This window comes from Lissotriton vulgaris, chromosome 5, assembly GCF_964263255.1.
Source record: "Lissotriton vulgaris chromosome 5, aLisVul1.2, whole genome shotgun sequence".
Lineage (NCBI taxonomy): Eukaryota > Metazoa > Chordata > Amphibia > Caudata > Salamandridae > Lissotriton > Lissotriton vulgaris.
The window spans coordinates 529208375-529228682 of NC_141693.1; positions in this window are offsets into that span (position 1 = coordinate 529208375).

Below are 20308 nucleotides of genomic sequence, written 5' to 3' on the forward strand. Positions count from 1 at the left end.
TTGAGAAGGAGAGTACCAGCACTTCTCAATAGAAATATAATACTTTTAATTGGAGAGTACCTGCACTTCTCAGAAACAAGCAGGTACTCTGCTGCATTGTACCTGCACTTCTGTTTTTCCATTTCAGGAACTGAATGTAACATAAATGCATCTTATAAGTTTTCTCAGCTGAAGCAAGGATCATCACCAGATTTGAAGCAGGGTTTAAATATGTAATGACACTACTGACTGTGACCCCTTCCACATAGTTTTACAAACCTGTACGGACTTTCACCAAAAATATTGATTTTTAGTTTGAAAATATGTTTTTTGTGGTTCTTAGAGAAAAGAGTGTGAAGGGTGCTAATGTGTGCCTCTTGTTGTGCTAGCTATACTCACGTTCTTCCTAGATGGAACCCTGATTTTGGGCTTCCGTATTTTCACAAGATCAATTTTTTGATTTGCTCTGAGGAACTTTTACATTGTGTATGCAGTTGAGGAGTCCATATATGGTTTTTCTAGCCTGAAGAAGTCCCTATGTTGTGGGATGAAACACTTTGGCTGTGTCTTCATGCGTTACTCTTGTATTCCTTTGTCATTCGCATTCCTTTGGATCCCAAATATGAGTTTGCCCATTATGTTTATAACTGCCAGGTGCACTATCCCCTCACCCTGGCCTGTCTTTAAGAGATTGGTCTCTCAATTATCCTTGTGGTATGTGCAAACACCTGTAAGATTTGCTTCTATAAGCATGTGACTAGTATAACTGACTGACAACCTCTGGCTTCCATACAAATTAAGCACATATGTTCTAAAGTTTCAAAGTTTATTCTGATTGCACAATTAATTTAAATCATAGCAAACATTACAATTTAGGAAGAAAATAATCACAACAATATGAAGAGACTATACCATACATTATCACATGATTAACTAAAAACATTAACTCATACTAGCCGCAGGTAAAGAACAAGGGCAGGCTAAGACAAGTGCTAATAAAAGTGCAAGTGCATTTCAGAACCACTACACTGAAAAGAAAAGGCCCTTGTCCAATATATTCCAAAGTTGAAGTGCAAAAGGTATCAATGCCGATTAACCAAAGGGATCACCAAACCTTTAATAAGGAAGACATGCCATGCTAATGCTTACTGAAGCAAACACTGCAACATGTTCTGATTTTATTGGGGGTAAAAAAAGAGTCAGGGAGTAAGGAATTGGGGTGCATGAGATAGAGCCTCTGAACATACATGCACAAATTATGTTGGCACTTGTTGCACTAAAATGACTGAGGGGGAGAAAGCCATGGGGAATGTGACCAAATGGCATGCTAATAATTCCATCCTGTTGACCCACACCTAGAGCATCATACAGAAACTCCTCGCATATACCACTAATTACCGAGACAACAACGCTGCTTGGTGTTCGGGGGAGCATAACATATTAAAACAAAGAAGAGTCTCTTTATCCTTGTGAAATAGATTCCAGAAAGGGTCACAAATTTCACATACTTTGGAATCATCTTTGTTGCCTGTAACTCATTGAAAATCACTATGACTGAATCCTAGCAAAACCAAAGTTGGTGTGTTTAGGGATGCACTTTGTATCGAGGATGCTGACCTGAAGAAATCACAATCAAGTATCCTCTTAGGTCTAAATTGAAATTGAATCCACATCCTCAGGAAAATAAATTAGATCTTCTCCACTCGAATTTCTCCAAGCAAGATGCTAGGTCGGATATCCCAGCTAAGTTCCAGGCTATCTTCTCTCCTAGACTTCTTACTCCCCCACCTGAGATCACACAATCCATGGCACTCAATACCAAGAAGCAATCTCCTACCCCATCCCAAAAGATGCATACCTGACCTACCGCAAATAGATATCATCAACCTACTCGCCAGCTAGAGATAACCATTATCCTCATCCTTCCAAACGCTTTCAACCTCCTCTTATCCGCCAAACACTACAAATCAATACATTTTCCCTACTATTCTCTCGACAGGCAATAAACTTAAGGCCCATATAAATCTGGTATGGCCTAAACATCAGTCCCACACAACAAAGGCACTGGCTAACAGGACTTATTCATGTATGACTACACCCCTAGACACTCCTCTCACCAAATCCATCACCTCGACCCTAGGTCGCATGATTCATAACTGCAGATCAGCAGGGAAGCACAAGAAATTATACCATCAAAAGGACTCAAAATAAGAATTAAAAAATCAATATGAATGTGCATTATACAAGCTAAAAATATGTATACGTACATCTTGATGGGAATGTCAAAAAATATATGTTAAGTAACAGTTAAGATTTTGAAAGCACCGGACAAACTGATTTTATTTCAACGCTTGACCGGTGGAATGAAAACAGGCTGCTCATACGGCAGAATTTGGCAGAGCATTAGGAATCTCCAAAAAGACTGTCAAATGGAAGATAGCTCGCTGTAAACTCTTTCTGATAGAGGAAAGCGTTTTCGTTTGAAGCTATGCAAAATTCTGATACAGGATAATATGGCTTTGAATTTGACAGCGTGCCAGTCAGGTATACACCCGTTACAACGCATCTTTTACAACTACCTACTATTATAACGCATCTTTTACAACGCATACCATTACAACGCATTGCGCTGGGGGGCGCTCTAGGATAGGGAATAAGTATAATTTACTATCCAACACCTTCCCTAGTGTCCACGGGGACTGGAGTTAGAATAGTAAATTATACTTACCACTATCCAGCACCTCAAAGCGCTATGCGTTGTAATGGTATGCGTTGTAATGGTCGCGTTGTAATAGTAGGTAGTTGTAACGGTATGCGTTGTAACATGGTACATCCGCCAGTCACCCATGCCCTAGCTGCTGATTAAAAAGTGTAATGAATAGCTATTTTCTTTTATCAGCCACTTCATCGATGCTCTGTTAGTCTCTGGGTGTTTTTCAGATTCACTGTGCATAACCACCCAGCAAAATAAAGCCATCTCGAGTCCTTCAAACAAGAACAGCTACCATTTAATTTCATATATTTGACTAATTCTAGGCAAAATGTTGGTGGTTCAAATGCAGAGCTTCGGTCAGGATTTGGCCAAAGTGGATTACCTGAAGACAAGATCTGGTGATAATCCATCAATCTCCTCCTTGTGAGGGCAGGTCAGTGAACTCGGATATAGAAGCTCATTTTCAGGACGATGGCAGGGAAAAAATGGAGGCAAGGGATTGACAACAGAAAGAAGACAATCCTGCTGTGGCCCCTAGTCTGCTGGTTTGAGTATGACAATTAGTTATGAACAGGCTGTTGGTGCAATGCTCTACTTAGTAGGGTGGAACCTTAGATGAAACAGAGTATACCTAGTTCAGCATTTGATACTTCAGACTAGGCAAGCGCATTGATCTGAAGCTATGTATAAACGTACCCCACGCTACAGATGTTGGGCCGTTGACAAATGCCCGACAGTACCAGCAGACCCTCTTTGAGTCCAGGAGAAGAAGAGGCAGCAGTCGAAAAGGAAAGATAGATACATACGTTTTTTAGGAACACAAAGAAAGTTACAAGACCTACACCTAGGAAAAACAAAGGTGCAGCAGTGCTAACAGTGAACAAACTGAGTGGAGCAAGTAACTTTCAACACAGAAAGTTGTAATGCAGAGATAGATTCTCACTGTCACTACTTAAAGTCACCTGGAAGTTCCTACCATAGCCTGTTTACTGAGTGATTGATCATTTGAGTTAATGTTATGTTATGTTATATTTATTTATAGCACGCACGGCTACTCAACAGAATGCCCCCACGTGAACAATGGAATAAAAGAAGCAAGGACCTGGATGTAGCTAAAAGAGAAGGGTTTTTAGTTTTTCTTAAATATTGTAGGGTCCTGAAGGCCGCACAATGACAGCAGAAGTCGGGGCGCTAGGTGGCGCACTTGCAAGATGGCCGCACTGATGTGAGGCTCCTGCCGCCCGGTGATAATATCTTTCAAATTGTCCTGCCATATGGTGTTTGATGCAGCCAATTTCAAGAAATAACCTGCCTGCTACTTCATAGGAAAAATCGGGAGCATCCGCCACTGTTTGCACCTGTTCTGAGATATCGTAGCCGAGCCCGGGAGATGAGACGGAGTTGTGTGTGGGCCTGGATCGGATGCAGTGAGCACTCTAGCCCGCGGCTGGACGCGAGGTGCCTAGGCCGCGCGGAAAAAAACGAGCGGTGGGAAAGTTGAGGCTGCGCTGATCCCCCTGATCCCCCCCGCGGACGTCGAGAGCGGCTGGCGGAGGCTGCAGCAGGTGATACCGAATGAATACTTGTGTGCCTGGATTGAGCGCTGTTGCTGGTGTTGTCGGGTGAGGCGGGCGGAGAGTGGCGGAGGTCCTCCTGAGTTGTGGGTGACCCGGGCCCTGAGCCAGCGGAGGGAAGGGCCGGTTTCTCTGCGCTGTGGAGGAGCTCTGCTGCGAGGGGTGTGCCAACTGCCTTCTCTCCACCCCGCTGCTGTCCGCACTGGATCCGCGGAGTAACGGTGCGCAGACTGACTGGCTGCTCCGCTCGCGGCACTGGAGGACAACGCAGTGTTGCTAAGTTGAAACGCTGCAGCAGCTACACCGTGCGTGTCGGTAGTGACTGAAGAGCGTACCACTTGTGAGTTGGAGTTTTAAGGTGGGAGAGGCATGCAAGAGCCCCAGGAAAGTCTCATACCTTGCCGCACATCTGCTTATAAGGAGAATCTCTGGGCGCCATTTTGTGGAAGGGGCGTCAGGAAAGTGGATCAGGGGACGCTGGTGAGCACTCCCCATCTAGGAGCGACTGGGCTTGACCGCAGAAGAGGAGTTGTGGGAGGTGCCCCCCATTTGGGTCAGAGACCCCCGGATAGGTTATTTGCCCACCCACACGGCGCAAAAAGAGTCGTTTGAGCAGGCTGGCTTTAAACACAATGACAGACGTTCACCGGATCTAATGTGTTGTATGGAACATGCACTGGGAGTCTGGAGGTGAAACAGCTTGACATGAGTGCATTGACCTTGCTGCTGGATCTTCGATCTGTGTCCTAAGAGCGACGTTGGAAGCAATATTGATTGGACCAGATGAACCCTGCTGACTGGGCGCTGCTGAATCACTCTGTATGTGAGTACTGCGGGTAGAGCACTGCCAGACACGAGTAAACGACCGCCCTGTTCTGAGGAGTGGAGTGAGGGCTTGGAAGACGCGTGACTCTGAAACAACGAACCTGGGGGCAATATGGGCAAACCTGACACCAGACAGCCAAAGCTGAACTTCGAAGCAGCAGGGAAAAAAGGTACCGGAACATGCAGGATGACCAGGAACAGCTGGGAGAAATGAAGCCCAGCAAGGGATCGCAGGACATTCTACTGATGTGCAGGATATCCTTCAAGAAGTTCGGCAGTGATTTGATACCATAATGGACAAGGTTGATAGAATGTAGTCAAGAATGAATGCCATTGCGCACCAACTGGATGGCCATGAGGACAGAATCAAAGAAACTGAGAGACGCATCTCTGACTCTGAGGACGTGACCGCTGGTCATACAACACAACTTGCCCGCATGGATAACCTTTTGAGGGTGGTTGCTGCAAAGAATGAGGGCTTAGAAGCGTGCAGCAGGCGCAATAGTATACGCATCTTAGGCATAATAGAGTCGACCAATACAGGACAGATGGAAGACTACATGGAGAAAATGTTGCTAACAACAATTGGTCCGGCATTCCTTCTCTAACCATTTTATTGTTGAGCGTGCCCACAGATCGCTGGCGGCGCGTCCTCAGCCTGGTAACACTCAGAGGCCCATCATAGTGAGACTTTTGAATTATAGGGACCGTGATGTGGCCCTGCGAGCTGCAAGGAGTAAGCAGACCTTAACATATGATGGAAACTCATTCTCCATCTACCCAGACTTCACGCCCTTAGTCCAGGAAAAATGGCGGAAATTCTTGAACGTCAAGAATAAGTTGCGGAAGGCACAAATTGACTATGCAATTTTATTTCCTGCTCTCCTGAGGGTTACACACCAAGGCAGACAGAGGTTCTTCACCAAACCACAGCAGGTGAAAGATTTCCTCAAACAGGTGAAAAAGATGAATCAATCGGATGGTGGTGTAGCCGTCTCTCAGCGGTCCCTATTGGAGGGAGCGGATGGCGGTTCCCAATGAGACTATCTTTGCGGACTATGGACACCTTAACTATGTGTTGGGACACGTGAGCCATTTAATTGCAGGCAGTGCTGCAGGAGAATGTTTATGTTACTTGAATGATGACCCATACTGTGCTATAATAACAGCTCACCGGGGACCCTCTGCCCAGATGGGCCTGGCGGCCCCGGCTGCGGTGTGCTCCCTGGCCGTAGGGCTGCTGTGATGCCACCTAGAGTTGGCCCCCAAGGGAAAGACCCCGGGATTGTCCACTGCATGCTGATTGCAGGGACTGTAATGGTTCTCTTGTTGGGGGGATGGGGGAGGGGTGGGTGGGTATGTACTTCTGGCAAGTTGGGGCTGCTTTAGTCGGGGGTGGGGGTACAAGGGGTATGTTTTGTTCTTTGTATGCCAGGTTTTCAGAAACATGCTATCTTCTTTGCTGTAGTAAGATTGATAAACAAGTTGGAGGTTGAGCATCCTAAGAGCGACATAGAAGCAACAGATACTGGGGTAGGTGGAGTAGCCTGCATTTATTGGATAGTGTGCACATTGATGGCAGACATTCAGGAGTATGGCTGACTTAGAGGTAGGGAAATTGAATATCCTTACATGGAATGTCAGAGGCTTGGGAGATGCGAGAAAACTGTGACATATTCTGGCTTATCTGGAGAGACATGGGACACACATAGCTATGCTGCAAGAAACACAGTTCATCCCACAAAGGACCAATACTTTTGCGAGTAAATGGGCTGGGCACAGAACTTTCCCCTCGTATTCCACCTATGTGAGGGGGACAGCGATACTCATAAAAAAGCAGGTGCCATTTCATCTAGAGGGGGCATCCTGGGATGAGCAGGTCCGTTACTGCCTGGCATGGGGGAGACTGGGGTCTGTGTCCGTCACGCTGACCTGCTGCTATGGACCCAATATAGACAACCCGCATTTCTACACTACACTTTGGGCCAAGATATTTGAAGTTGGCTCCAATCATATTATTTGGGGTGGTGATTTTAATGTAACATTCAACACAGGACTGGATAGGTCGCACCTGGCCCCTCATCATTATACTAAAGCGCACGGGATCCTGGGTGATACCATAACCGACTTTCAACTGATTGATGCCTGGCAATACACCCATCCACATACGCAGGAAGGTACACATTACACGGCACAAGCGGCGTAATGGGCAAGGTTGGACTATTGGTTACTGTCCTGTGGGTTGGGCCCGGCAATAGATAAAGTGCAACACCTGGCCAGAACGTACTCGAACCATGCTCCGGTTAAGGTCACGTTGTTCTCTTCAGACTTTAGCGTGCCACGCAGTTCCTGGAGACTGCATGCCCTAGCTTGCTGGATGCTGTATTTCAGGAAGAACTGCGGGAAGAAATACAAGATTTCTTTTCATGCAACAAGGGGTCAGTAAATCGTGTAGAAATCATTTGGGAGGCATTTAAGGTAACACTCTGTGGTTTCTGCATAGCAAAAGGTCGGGAGTACTTAAGGACATCACCAACCAAATACAAAAGCTGGAGGCAGAACTTAAGTTGCTGGAAGCTGACCTGGCTACGGCACCGACCAACTCTGCCCAAGTTAAGTTTAGAGAGACACTCACAGAATACATGGACGCAGCCCAGAGGCAAACATGTTTTCGGGGTAAACACTGGGTGGCACGATGCTACGAGGAAGGGGAGCGGCCAGGTAAAATGTTGGCACATATGGTCAGGAACCCTCAATTCACTAATTTTATATTGGAGATAGGAGACTTGGATGGAACTGTATACTGGGACACAGCCAACATACTCAATGCCTTTACACAGCACTACCAATGCCTGTACACAACGAAAAGGGAGGATGAATTAGATTTAGAAGGCTACCTAGAGAATGTGGCACTGGGATGGCTCAGTGATGTGCAGCGAGCATTCTTATGTGCCCCATTTGAGCTGGATGAGGTCAGGGAAGCCATTATGAGTATGTAATCAGGGAAGGCCACAGGAACTGACGGAATCCCAATAGAACTCTTCAAAACATACATTGACCTCCTGGCCCCCATCTTGCGTGAGGTGTATGAGGAATCTCTAGAGGTTGGTTGCCTCCCTGCATCTATGAGGAAGGCTCTGATTATTTCATTATTGAAGCCAGGGAAATCGCTCCAGCACTGCAGCTCCTACAGATGTCTCTCCTTTTTAAATTGCGACGCCGAGATACTAGCTAAGTTGGTCGCAACCCGGCTGAGCCTGCTGATGGAAAACCTGACTCTTCCTGATCAGTCGGACTTGGTGCCTGGCAGAGACACATCCCACGCCCTGAGGACACTTTTTACTGCTCTTAATATTGTCTCGCCCGAACTGCCTGTGGCTGCTATTATTCCAGATGCCACTAAGGCTTTTGATTCCATTGAATGGGATTATATGTTTGGGGGGATGCTGAGAATGGGGTTCCCCCCTCTCTTTCTTTCATGGATTAGGTTGCTATATCAGATGCCAGTGGCTAAGGTGTTTGTTAATGGACATACGTCTCAGACATTCCCTATTACTCAAGGTACTCGACAGGGGTGCCCTCTTTCCCCCCTGCTCTTTGCAATAGCGGTTGAGCCTCTGGCCGCGAGGCTCTGACAACGCCACAACGACAAGGCCCTGCGGTGTAACATGCAGCAGGTTCTCGTGTCCCTCTATGCGGATGATATCATGCTCTATATCCAGAATCGTCAGGAAAATCAGAATCTAATCCTTCGGGAGTTTATAGTATTTGGGAAACTATCGGGAATCCAAATTTATTGGGGAAAGTCTTGCATTTTCCCACTGACAGCATCCACAGTTCGGTTCCCATTGGATTATCCCCTGGAGTGATGCGAGGATGACCTGCGTTACTTAGGGATATGAGTGACCAGGTACAGAGAGGAACTCATGCGTTTGAATTATGGCACTGCAATGACTCAAATAGCGGACTCTGTGACCCACTGGATTGCATTGCCCTTGTCTATGGCGGTCCGGGCCTCATTGATTAAAATGGTGAGCCTCCCACAACTACTCTATTTGTTTTTAAATATCCCTTATTACCCTGGAAAATTCTTTTTCACGACACTCAAATCAGAAATGACGCGACTTGTCTGTTGGGGGGAAATAACCGAGGTTCCAGTGAAATATCCTTAACAGATCATATGCCCAGGGAGGGTTTTGCATACCAAACTTCGAATTATACTACATCAGTGCACAGGCACAGTATGCATGGTTCTGGGTAAAGCATCCGAGGTATATGCCGCATGTTGCGGTGGAACACTGGCTTGCACACCCCCTTCCCTTGGATGGAGTGATTCACGAGCCAATCAGCCCTAGGGAGAAAATACCGACCACCATTAAATGCACAGTAGCGGCGTGGCTTCACATAGGGTGCCTTCTACGATTGCCTCTGCTATATTCTTCATCTCTGCTTCTCACATGTCACCCGAGCATGCCCCTTCTTCAATCAATCAATCAATCAATCAGTGACACTTATAAAGCGCGCTACATACCCGTAGGGTCTCAAGGCGCTGGGGAGGGGGGTGCCGCTACTGCTCGAACAGCCAGGTCTTCAGCTTCTTCCTGAAGGAGAGGTGGTCTTGGGTCAGGCGCAGGTCGGACGGGAGGGAGTTCCAGGTCTTGGCGGCCAGGTAGGAGAAGGACCTTCCTCCTGTAGTCGCTCCTCGGATGCGGGGGACGGCGGCGAGGGCGTGGTTGGCTGATCGGAGGTGGCGTTTGGGAGCGTAGAAGTTGACTCGGCTGTTGAGGTAGCTCGGGCCTTGGTCGTGTAGGGCTTTGTGTGCGTGGGTGAGGAGGCGGAAGGTGATTCTCTTGTTGATGGGGAGCCAGTGAAGGTCTCTCAGATGACCGGAGATGTGGCTGGATCGTGGGATGTCGAGGATGAGTCTGGCTGAGGCGTTTTGGATCCGCTGGAGTCTCTTCTGGAGCTTGGCGGTGGTCCCGGCGTAGAGGGCGTTGCCGTAGTCCAGTCGGCTGGTGACGAGGGCCTGGGTGACGGTCTTCCTGGTCTCTGAGGGGATCCACCAAAAGATCTTTCGTAGCATGCGTAGGATGTTGAAGCACGCCGAGGAGACGCTGTTGACTTGCCTGGTCATGGAGAGGGAGGAGTCCAGGATGAAGCCCAGGTTTCGTGCATGGTCTGTCGGTTTGGGCGCGGTGCCCAGGGCGGGAGGCCACCAGGAGTCGTCCCAGGCGGAGGGTGAAGAGCCCAGGATGAGGACCTCCGTCTTGTCCGAGTTCAGTTTCAGGCGGCTGGTCGTCATCCACTCGGCTACCTCTTTCATCCCTTCGTGCAGGTTGGCTCTGGCGGCGGCGGGGTTGTTGGTCAGGGAGAGGATCAGCTGGGTGTCGTCGGCGTAGGAGATGATGCTGAGGTGGTGTTTGCGTACGATGGCCGCGAGGGGGCTCATGTAGACGTTGAAGAGGGTGGGGCTCAGTGATGATCCTTGGGGGACGCCGCAGATGACTTCGGAGGCCTCTGACTTGTACGGTGGTAGGCGGACTCGCTGTGTTCTTCCGTCGAGGAAGGAGATGATCCATTCCAGCGCCTTGTCCTGGATACCGATGTTGCTGAGGCGCCGTGTTAGGGTGCGGTGGCAGACCGTGTCGAATGCCGCGGAGAGGTCTAGGAGGATGAGGGCCGCTGTTTCTCCCTTGTCCATCAGGGCTCGGATGTCATCGGTGGCGGCGATGAGGGCGGTCTCGGTGCTGTGTTTGGCTCGGAAGCCGGACTGTGAGGGGTCGAGGGATCCGTTCGTCTCGAGGAAGGCGGCCATCTGCTTGTTGACGGTCTTCTCGATGACTTTGGCTGGAAACGGTAGAAGCGAGATGGGGCGGTAATTCTTGAGGTCGGTGGGGTCCGCTGTTGGTTTTTTGAGTAGAGCGCTGAGTTCGGCGTGTTTCCAGCTTTCGGGGAAGATGGCGGTGTCGAAGGATGTGTTGATGATGTCTCGCAGGTGGGGTGCGATGACAGCGTCGGCCTTGTTGAAGACGTGGTGAGGGCAGGGGTCGGTTGGTGATCCGGAGTGGATGGAGTTCATCGTGCGGATGGTGTCTTCTGTGCTGATCGGGGTCCAGGCGTGGAGGGTGGTGGTGGGGGGGGGTGGCAGGTCGGTCGTGGTGTGCGTTGGTTGGTTGTTGAAACTGCTGTGTATGTCCGTGATCTTGTTGTGGAAGTATGAGGCGAGGGAGTTGCAGAGGTCTTGTGATGGGGTGATGTCGTTGTTTCCTGCGCTGGGGTTGGAAAGCTCTTTCACGATGTTGAAGAGTTCCTTGCTGTTGTGTGCGTTGTTGTCCAACCGGTCCTTGAATGCTGTTCTCTTGGCGGCGCGGATCAGCTGGTGGTGTTTCCGGGTGGCCAGTTTGTAGGAGGTCCTGTTGTCCGGTGTCGGGTCCTTTTTCCAGACTTTCTCGAGGGCTCGGCAGTTCTTCTTGGAGCTCTTGAGTTCGTCGGTGAACCATGGGGCCTTCTTGCTGGCGGGTCTGCTGGGCGGGGTCCTCAGCGGGGCGAGCTCGTCCGCGCAGGTGGTGATCCACTTCGTGAGGTTGTCGGCGGCCTGGCTGGGGTTCGCTGAGCTGGCAGGAGGGTGTTGGCTCAGGGAGGTGGCGAGCTGGTCTGCTGTGATCTTGTTCCAGCTTCTGCGGGCGGTGTGTTGCTGGTGTTGGTGGGTCGTCGTTCTCTTGAAGGTGAAGTGGACGCAGCTGTGGTCCGTCCATTGAAGCTCTGTGGCGTGGCTGAAGTTGATGTCTGTGCTGGATGAGAAGACGGCGTCGAGTGTGTGTCCGGCGAGGTGGGTGGGGGTGGACACCAGTTGCTTGAGTCCCAGGTTGGCGAGGTTGTCGAGCAGGGTGCTGGTGTTGTGGTCGTTGTTGTTCTCCAGGTGGAAGTTCAGGTCCCCCAGGAGGATGTAGTCGGCGGAGGGGAGGGCATGCGGGCTGACGAAGTCGGCGATGTCCTCGCTGAATTGCGTGCGTGGTCCAGGGGGTCGGTAGATCAGGGTGCCTCTGAGGGTGGTGTTCGGGTTGGTGTGGATCTGGAAGTGCAGGTGTTCGGCGCTGGTCAGGGTGTTGTCGGTGCTGGTCGTGAGACGGATGGTGTTCCTGTGGATGATGGCGATGCCTCCTCCCATCTGGTTGGCGTTGCGGTCCCTCCGGATGATCTTGTAGCCCTCTGGGATGGCGATGGCGATGTCGGGAGCTGAAGAGGCGTTCATCCAGGTCTCCGTGAGGAAGGCAACGTCAGGGGCTGTGGCGTCTAGGAGGTTCCAGAGTTCGATGGCGTGTCTGTGGACGGAGCGGGTGTTGAGCAGGATGCACTTGAGGTGGGTGCTGCTGGAGTTCGACTTGTCGGGTGCTGGTGCGGGGCTGGTCCGGATGCAGGAGAACTTGCAGGCGTGGCAGCTGAAAGGTCCGTGGGTGTGTCGTGGTGTGGCTTGATGGCATTCTGGGAGTCGGCCGGTGTTGAGTGCGATGAGGGCGGCGGCGGAGTACGTCAGGCGGGTCGGTCGGGCTCTTCGGGGGCCAGGGGTCCTGGCGCTGGTCGCGATCCGGTCGCGGACGGGCGCAGACGGGCTTACCTTTGGCGCGCCTTCGGCGCACAATCGGCGCGCCCGCTGCGCGTGACCGCTGCGCGTTCGCACGGTCGCCATTTAAGGCGAAGTGCGCGGGTGGGCGGGGCAGCTGGGAGGCGGGAGCGGGGAGGGTTACAGAAGAAAAAGGGGCGGGGACAAGCGGCGGTGGCGGGAAGGGAGGGCGGGGGGTGGCGCGGTAGGCGGGCAACAAGGAAGGAGAGCGCACACTTTAAAATACAAACAGGCAAAAATAAACGACAAAAAACGGGCAAAACAGAGAAAAACACAGATCGGCAAGACAAGCACAAATGCTTGACAAAACCAGGAAAAAAGCGGCAAAAGCACTCGCAGCGGCGGCAGCCGGCAAACGAGGCTCAACGAGGCAGCAGGGCAGGCAAGGGGCACACGCAGCAGCTGGTGGCCGTGCGGCGCGGGGGTGTCCCAGGAAACACTGTTCCACAATTTCAGAAAACGCACCCACATTCACACATGGGGGGACCTGTATCATGAAGGACAGTTTCGCATGGTTGAACATGTGTTTAAGGGACTGGGACGGACCCCGCTTGACGTTTTTTGTATATCCGGCTTAGGCAGGGCATCAAATCACTATCCCCGAACATCCAAGAGGAACCACAGGAATTAACCCTACTACAACTGTTGCTCAAGAACAGGAAGGCTAGACGTCTTGCTCCCTGCTCTATCGGACAGTCCACATGCAAAGAGAGTTGCCGGCTGCACCTGCTCGTACACGATGGGGGGAGGAACTGGGTATTGACCTGACAGACGATCAGTGGGAATATTATTGCCTACAAAATGGAGAGAGTGTCGTCCAGTAGTAGGCTCCGTATAATACATTATAAATTCCTACACAGGCTATATTATACGCCAGCTAGAATGCATAGGTACCACTTGAGAGACTCAGCAGATGCGACAGGTGTAAAGCGCCAGGGGTAGATTTTCTACATCTAGCCTGGGACTGTCCGAAAGTAGGAGAATATTGGGCGTAGGTATTTGAAGCTCTGACACTAATGACAAATACGCGCTTAGAGCCCACACCAATGATGGCTTTGCTTGGCTGTGTCCAGTCGGTGCAGGCGGCACACCGCAAGTATGCAGCCCTTGCTCTGCTCATTGCTAAGAGACGGGTGGCCTGTCAATGGGGCAGAGGAAGGGCGCCCAAATTCAAGGACTGGCTTACTGATCTGTTGACGTGCCAGGAACACCTTAATACATATCCTGAGCTGCTACCTAGCGCTTCCAGACCTAGGGACATTTGGGCCCCCTTGACATGCTACCTACTAGAACACCCACAGGAGGCGGGACAGATGGCACAGGGGCTACCATGCAATAATAGAACTGAGACGCACACATCAGGAAAGGGGTACCCTTCTCTGCGAAGGAGGGGGATGTGAGGGGAAATTCAATATAGCATGTTGCAGTGTGATCCCTGAGATATTCACCTCTTAGTAGAGATGACGGGACTCACTATAGAAAAGACAATATGGAAGGATCCTCTCGCTGTACCACAACTTGATGAGAAGGAAAGTTTAATGGCTTTTATGGATGTAAGTTTCATGTTGCCCCTTGACATACAACAGCTGGACAATATTACTTTGATGTAATGCAGAATAAGCATAATTATAAACTACAGAGAAAGCAGGATTGATTTCTATGTAATGATAATGGATGTAATGAAAAAGTGGCTGATGTTTTGTTTGTTTGAAAAACCAATAAACAGAATTTGAAAAAAATGACAGCAGAAGTAGGTTCCAGGCTAGGGCAGCTGACCTGACAAATGAGCACCCGCCCAGCCTTTGCCAGTTGAATCTGGGGGGCTGCATCAAAAACTGAGAGGAAAAATGCAACTGTCTTGCTGATGTGTAAAGAGCAAATCTCTTTTGTAGGTAAACGGGACTGAGATCATATAGGGCCTTATGAGCAATGGGTAGCATTTTGAATTTTATCTGAAACTCCACTGGGAGCCAGTGCAGGGAGTGCAGGTGTGCACACACACTACTCCTATGTGACAAGCCCAGAAGGAGTCTGGCTGCCGAGTTTTGGAATACTTGCAGTTTCTTGAGGAGGTAGCCAGGGATACCCACAAAGAGAGCATTCGCATAGTCCAGACGGGATAAGATCAGAGCCCGGACCACAATTTCTTTGGCAGGTCAAGGGAGAAGAGGAAGAAATTTCCTCAATGCCTTCAATGTGTCAAAGTAGGTCCCCGCCAGCTTCGTAATCTGTGTTGAGAAGTTCAAATTTTCATTGAACCCAACGCCCAAATTCTTAGCAACCGTACTGTCTGCACTAGTCAGGGGGAAGCCAGGGGGCCATAGTTTCTCTCTAAAATTAGCCGTAAATGAGCCGTAGAGAAGGACCTCGGACTTATCCTCATTGCATTTCAGTTGCGCCTGAGCAAGCCACTGAAACACAGAGGAAAGGCAATCTTGTGCAGCAAGGACTGAATCGTTGTCCCTGCCCCAAGTGAGCAGAAGCAGAGTGTTGTCATACTACTACTACAAACTTTCCATTTTAATCCCAGCCTCCACAGGCCTGTCCTCCACCTCTTTCTACCAAGCCAAAGTACTTTTCTATAAATTATCTTTTGTGATGTTTTTGTGATTTTCTTTTTTTTGAGCAAGTCCTTTTTCTTTCTGGCCTGTTGTGTTTAGTGTACCCTTACTAATCATCTCCTGACACATATATGAAGTTTAATAATGTTTGGGGATAGAGTATCAGTCATCACACCAAACAGAAGAACTTAGATTTGGACAACTAATCTACTACACTGTAGACCACTATTGATGCTTTTTTAGCACTCAGTTCATTCCCCCTCTTGTTGGTACAAATTGAGGAAGCTGCGAGAGTAATAAGCAGGGTCACAGCTTGGTTTCCCTGGTGTATGTCCATCTGAACAGTTAAGTTCTGCATAGGTAATTGTGTACCAGATATAACCCAATTAACCTTTGATGCTCCCCTGAATCCATATTCATCCCAATCATTCTTCAACATCTATATTCAGACTCTGCACAAAGTTTGGAGGCCTTGGTGTGTCATTTAATCAGTATGTCAATGACACATATGTTACTTTCAGCTTGTCTTCCTCTCCTTGGATCGGTCCTGGGCTTATTCGGTTCATTCTACAATAGACTCAAGACAATTGTTAGATGCCCTTCTAATTGACCAATATTTAAGGAGAGTGGGGATATTTGCTTCTTTATTGTTTAGGAATAACATAGATACAGAACACATTGGTCAGTTCAGACAAATGGATGGATGTGCATTGCAACCTTTCTATTTAGGGGCCGGGTACGATCTCACTAGGAAGGCCTCCAGACGGTGTCCGGAACAAACAAATCTGATTTGGAGCATATGTTTCCAACCAAATCTTCCCCCGTTTCGAACGACCAAGTACGATGCGAAGATCTCATCCACGTCGACTCAATCTTTTCTGACCCGAATCTTGTCAGTTCGACTCGTTCGCAAATGAATCTTGCTGCGCAACGGAGCTGGCTTTGGAATGAGCGAGTATGATGCACAATTCAGACAGACTTGGTCTCAGCGAGATGAAACAGCTGTGGGAATCTGACTTTGGGAGGGCCCCCTTCACCCGGGCCCTCCAAATCGGTCCTTTGGGGGTACCCATGGGTCCCCCCTTTCCATGCATTCACAGAGGGTGTCCCCCCTTTCCATGCATTCACAGAGGGTGTAGCTTTTCCCCACCCACTCCTTTTTGCTATGGGAGCCTGTGTACGCTTTCAGTATACGGGCTCCAATAGAGTTCAACGGGAGTCCGAGCGGACCGAGTCCGTCACAATACGGGTGCATCGGAATCGGTCACTCGGACTCGCAGAGCACAATTCGCTAGGAAAGCCGCCTAGATCGTGTTGCATGGAGTGTGTTCCTAGCGAGATTGTACTCAGCCCCTTAGACTTGAATATGTCATAATTAGGTGAGGCAGTTGATTCCAAGACGTAGTTCTAATTCTAATGGGCTCAACCATTAGTTTGGAAAAGGTTAAAGCCAGTTAGCAGCAAATTCCTCTTTTGCACCTCAGGGAAAAACCTAAATGCTGGCAGACATTTGTGATGTAATCATGTCCTTGGGCAAACATATTAATGTTGTGTTAAATTCTCACTGGTGTATGACTCTTCTGTACAAAATTAACTAGCATCTTGAAGAAACTACTTGGTAACAATAGCGACCAATTTAACACCTTAGATGCGGCACAAATATCCCTCCCCAGTGCTGCGCTGTCCATTGGAACTAGTGCTGAATGGACGTCCAATGGTCGTGCGCAGCACTGGGGAGGTAGTGCTGCCGTCGGCCAACGCCCCGACGCAGCACTTAAGAGGTTAATTGGCTTCCAAATAGGCCTTAGTAAATATTCTTTGTATCAATTTTAGATAAACAGACATTCAAAAACTGCAGGTGCAGCAGGACGTTGCAGCTCGAAGGGCGACAAATATCACAAAAAACAGAGGGTTAGATTTACAAGCCCCTTGCGACACTTTTGCACCGCCGTTGCATCACTTTTGTGACGCAGCGGCGGCGTAAACAATGCATCACTATGTGACATATTTACAATGTGACACATCTAGTTAGATGTGTCACGTTATAAAGCCCTGCACTATATTATACCTGCATCAGGTATAATGTATGCAGGGTGGGCGTTCCATCGCAAGGTAGCCCCGTAAAAGTTCACTCAGTCACTTTTACGTCCCCCGCTGCGTCAAATCATTGTGCCTGCTTGAAGCAGGCGTAAGGAGTGACACAGCATATTAGGTATAGGGCACCCCTGAGCAGTGCTGGAGATGAGTCACACTTGCGACACAACTCCAGCACTGTGTCACCCTTACGCCGACAGATGCGTCACGCATCTGTCTATCCTTGTGTCATGGTGCGCCGCATTGTAAATGTGGCGCATCCATGGTGGTGCAAGGTTTTTTTTTGAGTCACGCACAATAACTGGCGCATCCCTACTAATATGCAGGTATGCACCAGTTATAGTAAAACTGCCCCAGAGTACATCTCTGCAGCATTAAGACGTTTGAAATAATTGGCAGTTTCAGCAGGGGTAGCATTTAAACTAGTAGTCACAGCCCACAAGTGGTACTTTGCGATTTACCAATGTACTCAAATGCACATTTATTAAATTCTACACTCACAGGCGCTGATATGACTCGGCACAATTTAGTATTGCACACCCAGGGCTTTAATATGGTAAGTAAATTGATGCTCTCTTTAGCGTTGCTTTTAGAATGGGACTACATCTAGCCCCATGAAACGAGTTGCACAGCGTCATGCCGCCCCTGGCGTGCATGTTTTTTTCGAAGGTTCTTTAACCATTTATCTGTAGTATTCCAAATTTTTCTCCATGTTCTCAGTTTCTTTTATATTGAATACATTTTTATTGATAAAAAATATAAGTGGAATATACATTTGGCAGTGCTTGTATACAGTCCATTTGTGAATACGCGCTTATCTTTGGTTTTCCCCCAAGTGAGAGGGGGGGAGGGAAGAAGAAAAGAGAAGAAAAGAGAAAAGGGGGGGGATTGTCCCAAATCTGTTAGTATTTTTAGTTACTGGCCTTTCTTCAGCTGCTCGTCGAGTGGTTCCCACATGCGTATTTTTGGGTTGTGCTCCTTTGAGAATTTACCTGTAATGTTGTCTGCTCCTCTTAGGAAGGAGACCCAATTAATCCATGTTTTAAAATTTGCTTTGGTAGTGTTCTTCCAGTTCGTCAGGATTATTTTTAGGGCCGCAGTGAGGAGCAGGTCTAGTAAGTCTCTCTCTTCTCTGCTGTTTAGGCTTGCAGTCACGTGTTCTGTTGCTAGGCTAACAAAGCTGATTGTTAGGCCTGCTTTGAGCATGTCTTTTAGGAATGTGTTGATCTGTGTCCAGAACTTCTTGACTTTCACGCATTTGAAGATAAGGTGCTCGAGGGTGCCTTCCTCCTTTTGGCAGTTCCAGCAGTTGCCAGATTCTGCAATGCCGACCTTGTGGAGCCTTGAAGGAGTCCAGTAGGCCCTGTGGAGGAGCCAGAATTTAGTTTGTGCTAGTTGTGGGGTGACTTTGTTTGTTGTTGCAGAGCCCCACATTTTTGTCCGTTCTTTTTCATTTAGCTGCCTGCCTAGGAGTGTTTCCCATGTGTTGGTTATTTTCTTGTTCTGTGACAGCATGGAGGGGCGTAGGAGCTTATAAATCTTTGCAGTTTGGTGGCCTGCTGAGTTGAGGGTTTGCATGTATTTGATGATGCTTGGATCTTCTCTGTGTAGGTTTGCTTTTGTTATGGCTGTCTTTATCTAGAGGAAGTTGTAGAGTTCTTGGTTTGAGAGTCCGTGTAGTTGCTGCAGGTTCTGAAAGGTCAGCGGCTTCTGCTTAGTTTCCATCTGTTTGGGAAGACTGATTCCTTTCTCGATCCATGTGTCATTGTGCATTGTTGCCCCTTGGTAAGTTACTTTTGTATTGAACCAGATAGATTCCCATGCTGTGCCTTTAATTTCCGCATCATGCGTCTGTCTATTTTCATCAGAGCTTCCCTGGTGTGTTTCAGTATTGGGTTGGATCTTTGGAGGTGTCTGTTTGCTGTTAGAAGAGCTATTGGATTGAGGCCTCCCAGGATGTCTTTCTCTACCTCTAGCCAGACTGGTTTATAGGTTTGGGTGTCGTCTAACCAGGCGATCCCTTGCCTTGCCAGGCAGGCTGTTTGGTAGGTTTTGAAGTTCTCCAGATTGAGGCCTCCAAGGTCTTTGGTTAGTCTCAGTTTGTGTAGGCTGATTCTGGGTTTTTTGTTTTTCCATAGGAAGATGTTGATTAGTTTGTCTAGTTTCTTGTGGAAGGCTTCTGTCAATGGGAGTGGCAGCATGCTTAGCGTGTAGTTGATTGCCGGCGTTATCATCATCTTAATCGTTTCTATCCTTCCCCACCAGCTTATGTATTTTGGAGACCATAGTTCTAGTCTTTCTTTTATTTTTTTCAGCGTTAAGTCCTCGTTGTGTTGTAGCGTGGCTGTTAGGTCTCTCCCAAACTGCAGTCCTAGGTATTTGAGTGGCTTTGTCTGCCATGCCAGGCCAGAGTCCCCAAGGACTTCTCTTGTGGTGTGGATGTTCATTGGTTTACACTCCGATTTGTCTTTGTAGAGTTTATACCCTGAAGCTTCCGCGTATTCTCCTATTGTGTCCATGAGTGCAGCTATTGACGTAGATGGGTTTGTGGTTGTGATGAGGATGTCATCCGCATATGCAGCAAGTTTTCCTGTCTTCTCTTTGACTTTAATGCCCGTTATTTCCGTATTGTCTCTAATTCTGGCTAGTAGGGGTTCTAGTGCCAGCAGGAAGAGGCCCGGTGAGAGGGGGCATCCTTGCCTGGTGCCTCTTCCTAGTGTAAGCGTTTCGGATGTACTGCCGTTCACCACTATTTTAGCTTTTGGTCCGTTGTAGAGGGCCATCAACATGGATATGTATTTCTCCCCAGGCCAAATCTTCTCATGCAGTTCCTTAGGAACGGCCACGAAACTCTATCGAAAGCTTTCTCAGCGTCTAGCGCTATCATGACTGCCTGTTCGCTGCTCTGTGTTGTGTGGTTGATTAGATGGCACAATAGCCT